Below are 8,671 nucleotides of genomic sequence, written 5' to 3'. Positions count from 1 at the left end.
CCTAACTACTCACCCCTCACTCCACACCCCTCACTCAACACTCCTCACCCCTCACACCTCACTCCTCACCTTACACACTCACTCCTCACCCCTCACCCTTCACCCCTCACTCTTCACCCCTCACCCTTCACCCCTCACCCCTCACTCCTCACCCATCTCCCATCACTTCTCACTCCTCCCCCTCATCCCTCACTTCTCACCCCTCACTCCTCAGCCCTCACCCCTCACTCCTCACCCATCACTCCTCAGCCCTCAGCCCTCACCCCTCACTCTTCACTCCTCACTCCTCAGCCCTCACCCCTCACTCCTCAGCCCTCACTCCTCAGCCCTCACCCCTCACTCCTCACTCTTCACCCCTCCTTCAGTCAATCGTGAGGAGGAAGGAGACAAAGGGACAAAGGTGAGCGTTAATATGACAGAGCTAAAACTGGAAAACCATGAACTTGAAAATCATGACCATTGACTCAAGGACAGTTGAGGCGTGGGGCTTGTCCTCAGATGTGCACTGTAGTCCCTCTCACATCTCCCATTCAGATAGTGATGAACAGGTCTGGAACGAGGACTTAGGATAATGAACAGCAGTGAATGGGAGTCTTGCACTGTGCAACCTCCTCTTAATGAAAGTTTTACTGGCTCCAATGTAGGACACAGACGGACCGACATACAGACAGACATACCGACAGGGAGACAGACGGACAGATACAAGAACAGAGACACAGACAGACAGACAGACAGACAGACAGACAGACAGACAGACAGACAGACACACGGACAGAGACAGACAGACGGACCGACAGACAGACAGAGACAGATAGAGACAGATAGAGACAGACAGAGACAGATAGAGAACGATAGAGACAGAGTGTCAAGGTTCAGGAGAAGACCCAGATGCAGATAGTTTCGAAGTAACAAAAGTTTATTACAAAAACCGGGGGGGGGGGGGGGGGGGGGCAAACGACAGGTCAAAGGTCAGGCACAGGGTCAGGGTCAGGGTCAGGGCAGGCAGAGGTCAGTAATCCATGGTGGTGTGACAAGGTACAGAACGGCAGGCAGGCAGGCTCAGGGTCAGGCAGAGGTCAGTAATGCAGGGTGGTGTGACAAGGTACAGAAAGGCAGGCAGGCTCAGGGTTCAGTGCAGGCAGAATGCTCAAAACCGGGAAATCTAGAAAACACGAACTAGAGAAAGACAGGAGAATGGAAAAAACGCTGGTAGGCTTGACGAAACAAAACAAACTGGCAACGGAAAAAGAAGACAACACAGTTATAAATACACTGGAGATAAAGGGGAAGATGGGTGACACCTGGAGGGTGGTGGAGACAAGCACAAAGACAGGTGGAACAGATCAGCTATATCAAGCTGAATGTAAAAGGACATTTTATTTTACTCCTCTCTAAAACAATGACTCTAACCAACAGTCTCCACAGTAAGGACCATTTTATTTTACTCCTCTCCTCTCTAAAACAATGACTCTAACCAACAGTCTCCACAGTAAGGACCATTTTATTTTACTCCTCTCCTCTCTAAAACAATGACTCTAACCAACAGTCTCCACAGTAAGGACCATTTTATTTTACTCCTCTCCTCTCTAAAACAATGACTCTAACCAACAGTCTCCACAGTAAGGACCATTTTATTTTACTCCTCTCCTCTTTAAAACAATGACTCTAACCAACAGTCTCCACAGTAAGGACCATTTTATTTTATTCCTCTCCTCTCTAAAACAATGACTCTAACCAACAGTCTCCACAGTAAGGACCATTTTATTTTACTCCTCTCCTCTCTAAAACAATGACTCTAACCAACAGTCTCCACAGTAAGGACCATTTTATTTTACTCCTCTCCTCTCTAAAACAATGACTCTAACCAACAGTCTCCACAGTAAGGAACATTTTATTTTACTCCTCTCCTCTCTAAAACAATGACTCTAACCAACAGTCTCCACAGTAAGGACCATTTTATTTTACTCCTCTCCTCTCTAAAACAATGACTCTAACCAACAGTCTCCACAGTAAGGACCATTTTATTTTACTCCTCTCCTCTCTAAAACAATGACTCTAACCAACAGTCTCCACAGTAAGGACCATTTTATTTTACTCCTCTCTAAAACAATGACTCTAACCAACAGTCTCCACAGTAAGGACCATTTTATTTTACTCCTCTCCTCTCTAAAACAATGACTCTAACCAACAAATTCCACAGTAAGGACCATTTTATTTTACTCCTCTCTAAAACAATGACTCTAACCAACAGTCTCCACAGTAAGGACCATTTTATTTTACTCCTCTCCTCTCTAAAACAATGACTCTAACCAACAGTCTCCACAGTAAGGACCATTTTATTTTACTCCTCTCCTCTCTAAAACAATGACTCTAACCAACAGTCTCCACAGTAAGGACCATTTTATTTTACTCCTCTCCTCTCTAAAACAATGACTCTAACCAACAGTCTCCACAGTAAGGACCATTTTATTTTACTCCTCTCCTCTCTAAAACAATGACTCTAAACAACAGTCTCCACAGTAAGGACCATTTTATTTTACTCCTCTCTAAAACAATGACTCTAACCAACAGTCTCCACAGTAAGGACCATTTTATTTTAATCCTCTCCTCTCTAAAACAATGACTCTAACCAACAGTCTCCACAGTAAGGACCATTTTATTTTACTCCTCTCCTCTCTAAAACAATTACTCTAACCAACAGTCTCCACAGTAAGGACCATTTTATTTTACTCCTCTCCTCTCTAAAACAATGACTCTAACCAACAGTCTCCACAGTAAGGACCATTTTATTTTACTCCTCTCCTCTCTAAAACAATGACTCTAACCAACAGTCTCCACAGTAAGGACCATTTTATTTTACTCCTCTCCTCTCTAAAACAATGACTCTAACCAACAGTCTCCACAGTAAGGACCATTTTATTTTACTCCTCTCTAAAACAATGACTCTAACCAACAGTCTCCACAGTAAGGACCATTTTATTTTACTCCTCTCCTCTCTAAAACAATGACTCTAACCAACAAATTCCACAGTAAGGACCATTTTATTTTACTCCTCTCTAAAACAATGACTCTAACCAACAGTCTCCACAGTAAGGACCATTTTATTTTACTCCTCTCCTCTCTAAAACAATGACTCTAACCAACAGTCTCCACAGTAAGGACCATTTTATTTTACTCCTCTCCTCTCTAAAACAATGACTCTAACCAACAGTCTCCACAGTAAGGACCATTTTATTTTACTCCTCTCTAAAACAATGACTCTAACCAACAGTCTCCACAGTAAGGGCCATTTTATTTTACTCCTCTCCTCTCTAAAACAATGACTCTAACCAACAGTCTCCACAGTAAGGACCATTTTATTTTACTCCTCTCCTCTCTAAAACAATGACTCTAACCAACAGTCTCCACTGTAAGGACCATTTTATTTTACTCCTCTCCTCTCTAAAACAATGACTCTATCCAACAGTCTCCACAGTAAGGACCATTTTATTTTACTCCTCTCTAAAACAATGACTCTAACCAACAGTCTCCACAGTAAGGACCATTTTATTTTACTCCTCTCCTCTCTAAAACAATGACTCTAACCAACAGTCTCCACAGTAAGGACCATTTTATTTTATTCCTCTCCTCTCTAAAACAATGACTCTAACCAACAGTCTCCACAGTAAGGACCATTTTATTTTACTCCTCTCCTCTCTAAAACAATGAATCTAACCAACAGTCTCCACAGTAAGGACCATTTTATTTTACTCCTCTCCTCTCTAAAACAATTACTCTAACCAACAGTCTCCACTGTAAGGACCATTTTATTTTACTCCTCTCCTCTCTAAAACAATGACTCTAACCAACAGTCTCCACAGTAAGGACCATTTTATTTTACTCCTCTCTAAAACAATGACTCTAACCAACAGTCTCCACAGTAAGGACCATTTTATTTTACTCCTCTCCTCTCTAAAACAATGACTCTAACCAACAGTCTCCACAGTAAGGACCATTTTATTTTATTCCTCTCCTCTCTAAAACAATGACTCTAACCAACAGTCTCCACAGTAAGGACCATTTTATTTTACTCCTCTCCTCTCTAAAACAATGAATCTAACCAACAGTCTCCACAGTAAGGACCATTTTATTTTACTCCTCTCCTCTCTAAAACAATTACTCTAACCAACAGTCTCCACAGTAAGGACCATTTTATTTTACTCCTCTCCTCTCTAAAACAATGACTCTAACCAACAGTCTCCACAGTAAGGACCATTTTATTTTACTCCTCTCCTCTCTAAAACAATGACTCTAACCAACAGTCTCCACAGTAAGGACCATTTTATTTTACTCCTCTCCTCTCTAAAACAATGACTCTAACCAACAGTCTCCACAGTAAGGACCATTTTATTTTACTCCTCTCTAAAACAATGACTCTAACCAACAGTCTCCACAGTAAGGACCATTTTATTTTACTCCTCTCCTCTCTAAAACAATGACTCTAACCAACAAATTCCACAGTAAGGACCATTTTATTTTACTCCTCTCTAAAATAATGACTCTAACCAACAGTCTCCACAGTAAGGACCATTTTATTTTACTCCTCTCCTCTCTAAAACAATGACTCTAACCAACAGTCTCCACAGTAAGGACCATTTTATTTTACTCCTCTCCTCTCTAAAACAATGACTCTAACCAACAGTCTCCACAGTAAGGACCATTTTATTTTACTCCTCTCCTCTCTAAAACAATGACTCTAACCAACAGTCTCCACAGTAAGGACCATTTTTATTTTTTACTTCTCTCCAAAACAAGACTGAAAAACTATCCAAGCTGTAAGGGCAAATGAGGACTCAGTGTTTTAAGAAAAGTTGACGATAAACAGCTTCTCTCCAAACTCAGGACTCAGGAGCACTGCATGAAGAGTTCAGAAGTGTAAATCTTCCTCCCCTACTCCAAAATATATAGACTCTTAAAATACAGCCACAGAGCCGTAGACTCTGATTCATCAGGTTAAATATACGTTTTACATCTGCAGTCGGGAAGAAAATCCTTTATACCCACACGGGGTGAGTTCTGGAAGGATTTCAGAAAAATGTGTACTCTGCTCAGTTCTGTCCTCTACATTGCAAATAAAGAAGAATAACTGTGTTTTACTCAGCCTTCCTCCAACAAGTGGATTTAATAAGACTAAAGAAGAAGACGTGTTTTACTGAGCCTTCCTCCAACAAGTGGATTTAATAAGACTAAAGAAGAAGACATGTGTTTTACTCAGCCTTCCTCCAACAAGTGGATTTAATAAGACTAAAGAGGAAGACATGTGTTTTACTCAGCCTTCCTCCAACAAGTGGATTTAATAAGACTAAAGAGGAAGACATGTGTTTTACTCAGCCTTCCTCCAACAAGTGGATTTAATAAGACTAAAGAGGAAGACATGTGTTTTACTCAGCCTTCCTCCAACAAGTGGATTTAATAAGACTAAAGAGGAAGACATGTGTTTTACTCAGCCTTCCTCCAACAAGTGGATTTAATAAGACTAAAGAGGAAGACATGTGTTTTACTCAGCCTTCCTCCAACAAGTGGATTTAATAAGACTAAAGAGGAAGACATGTGTTTTACTCAGCCTTCCTCCAACAAGTGGATTTAATAAGACTAAAGAGGAAGACATGTGTTTTACTCAGCCTTCCTCCAACAAGTGGATATAATAAGACTAAAGTGGAAGACATGTGTTTTACTCAGCCTTCCTCCAACAAGTGGATTTAATAAGACTAAAGAGGAAGACATGTGTTTTACTCAGCCTTCCTCCAAGCAAAGTGGATTTAATAAGACTAAAGAGGAAGACATGTGTTTTACTCAGCCTTCCTCCAAGCAAAGTGGATTTAATAAGACTAAAGAGGAAGACATGTGTTTTACTCAGCCTTCCTCCAACAAGTGGATTTAATAAGACTAAAGAGGAAGACATGTGTTTTACTCAGCCTTCCTCCAACAAGTGGATTTAATAAGACTAAAGAGGAAGACATGTGTTTTACTCAGCCTTCCCCCAACAAGTGGATTTAATAAGACTAAAGAGGAAGACATGTGTTTTACTCAGCCTTCCTCCAACAAGTGGATTTAATAAGACTAAAGAGGAAGACATGTGTTTTACTCAGCCTTCCTCCAACAAGTGGATTTAATAAGACTAAAGAGGAAGACATGTGTTTTACTCAGCCTTCCTCCAACAAGTGGATTTAATAAGACTAAAGAGGAAGACATGTGTTTTACTCAGCCTTCCTCCAACAAGTGGATTTAATAAGACTAAAGAGGAAGACATGTGTTTTACTCAGCCTTCCTCCAAGCAAAGTGGATTTAATAAGACTAAAGAGGAAGACATGTGTTTTACTCAGCCTTCCTCCAACAAGTGGATTTAATAAGACTAAAGAGGAAGACATGTGTTTTACTCAGCCTTCCTCCAAGCATGTGTAAAGACTGGTGCAGACTGATTTGTATGTAAAACTACTATCGGATACCTCCGATTTGTATCTAAGATTACTATCAGATATCTCCATTCATCTATATCTGTCATCCTTAGTGAAGGCTGTATAAAAACTAATATCTAAGATTACTATCAGATATATCCATTCATCTATATCTGTTATCCTTAGTGAAGGCTGTATAAAAACTAATATCCAAGATTACTATCAGATATCTCCATTCATCTATATCTGTTATCCTTTGGGAAGGCTGTATAAAAATAATATCTAAGATTACTATCAGATATCTCCATTCATCTATATCTGTATCCTTTGGGAAAGGTTGTATAAAAACGAATATCTAAGATTACTATCAGATATCTCCATTCATCTATATCTGTATCCTTTGGGAAAGGTTGTATAAAAACGAATATCTAAGATTACTATCAGATATCTCCATTCATCTATATATGTTATCCTTTGGGAAAGGTTGTATAAAAACTAATATCTAAGACTACTTCAAAGTTCCCGGTTTGCGATCTCATCTTTTCAACCTTTAAAAACAATGATCTGAATCATCACTTTATCAACAGTCTTCTTCACAAAACCAATATGTTCTCATTATTGATTCAAGCAAGTGTTGAATCATTACTCTCAAGTCCTTATGTGCTGTATTGATGAGAGATGGATAATATATACAGCTAGTTTGGCTGTGTATAATAGTTGCAGTGCAAGTGTTTGGTTTGATTGATCGATCGATAAATATTTTTATTTGATTTATGCTCACTGTCGATAAAAACTGATTTGTGCCGGATGCATAGTAACATCAAGACAGTACTTTAAAGTCAAGATACTACATACAATTAATAGTATATATTAACAAGTATTGTATTATACATTTCAGTGAAAGATAAACTTATTAAAGTGGTTGTCAAAAGGAAGTTTTAATTTATTAATCTTCCTGTTAAACTGTTGAACGTCACAGTGTATAATTGAGTTCAAGCACTCACAGACTACATCCCAATAGGCACCCTGTTCCCTATTTAGTGCACTTACTTTTGATCAGGGCCCTGTGAGCCATGGTGAAAAGTAGTGCACTATACAGGGAATAGAGTGAAATTTGAGACGTAGACACATTAGATTACATGTTCACAGATACAGTGTGTTTCCTACACTTGTTTTAGTTGCTATGGAGACCAACACTTCGGTATGTCAATGAAGGAAGGAAACCTCGCTGAACTCAACATCATTCAATTACAACGAAAGAAAGATATGAGTTCTGTATTTAACAAGAAAAAGGTGTCTTGTCTTCGATTGCACCTAGGCTATAGAAGGAATGTTAATTTTGAGGAGTGCAGTCAATGACCTTCCTGCTCCTACCAACAATTATCCACCTCTTCAATATGATAGATGTGTTGTTTTCTTTAGCAGGCTATGGTAGTTTCATAGTAGGATTGTTCCACTTGAGGGGTAGGCTCCAGTCAATGACCTAGACCAGGCATGGGCAAGGGCCGGCCCGGGGGCCGTTTGCGGCCCAAGACCTAATTCAATACGGCCTGCGGAATCATGCTCAGATCACATAAAGAATTTGATATAGTAAAGTTTTGTTCAAATTTTGTTTCAAATTAAAAGCCCAATGAATACTCTCCTTTGTGTGATGATTTAACTCCCACCACTTGTGGGACATTTATTTTGAAGCCACGTATTCGCTACATATTCGTCGCCAGACCCACTGGCTCCAGGTCTTCTATAAGTCTTTGCTAGGTAAAGCTCCGCCTTATCTCAGCTCTCTGGTCACGATAACAACACCCACCCTTAGCACGCTCTCCATTAGGTATATCTCACTGGTTATCCCCAAAGCCAACACCTCCTTTGGCCGCCTTTCTGTCAAGTTCTCTGCTGCCAATGACTGGAACAAATTGCAAAAAAATGCTGAAATTGGAAACTTATATCTTGCTAACTTTAAACATCAGCTATCTGAGCAGCTTACTGATTACTGTACACATTTACTTTTTTCTCTTTTTTTTCTCCAGTCTCCTTGCACATCATCATCTGCTCATCTATCACTCCAGTGTTAATTTTCTAAATTGTCATTACTTCGCTACCAAGGCCTATTTATTGCCTTACCTCCGATTTCTGGCTCTCACAGACCTGTAACTTCTTCATTAAGAAGAAAATTACAGGCCTCTCTCATCTTTTTAAGTGGGAGAACTTGCACAATTGGTGGCTGACTAAATACTTTT

Source organism: Oncorhynchus clarkii, chromosome 3, assembly GCF_045791955.1.
Source record: "Oncorhynchus clarkii lewisi isolate Uvic-CL-2024 chromosome 3, UVic_Ocla_1.0, whole genome shotgun sequence".
Classification (NCBI taxonomy): Eukaryota; Metazoa; Chordata; class Actinopteri; order Salmoniformes; family Salmonidae; genus Oncorhynchus; species Oncorhynchus clarkii.
The sequence above is the reverse complement of the archived record's forward strand: the minus strand, read 5'-3'. Positions refer to the sequence as shown.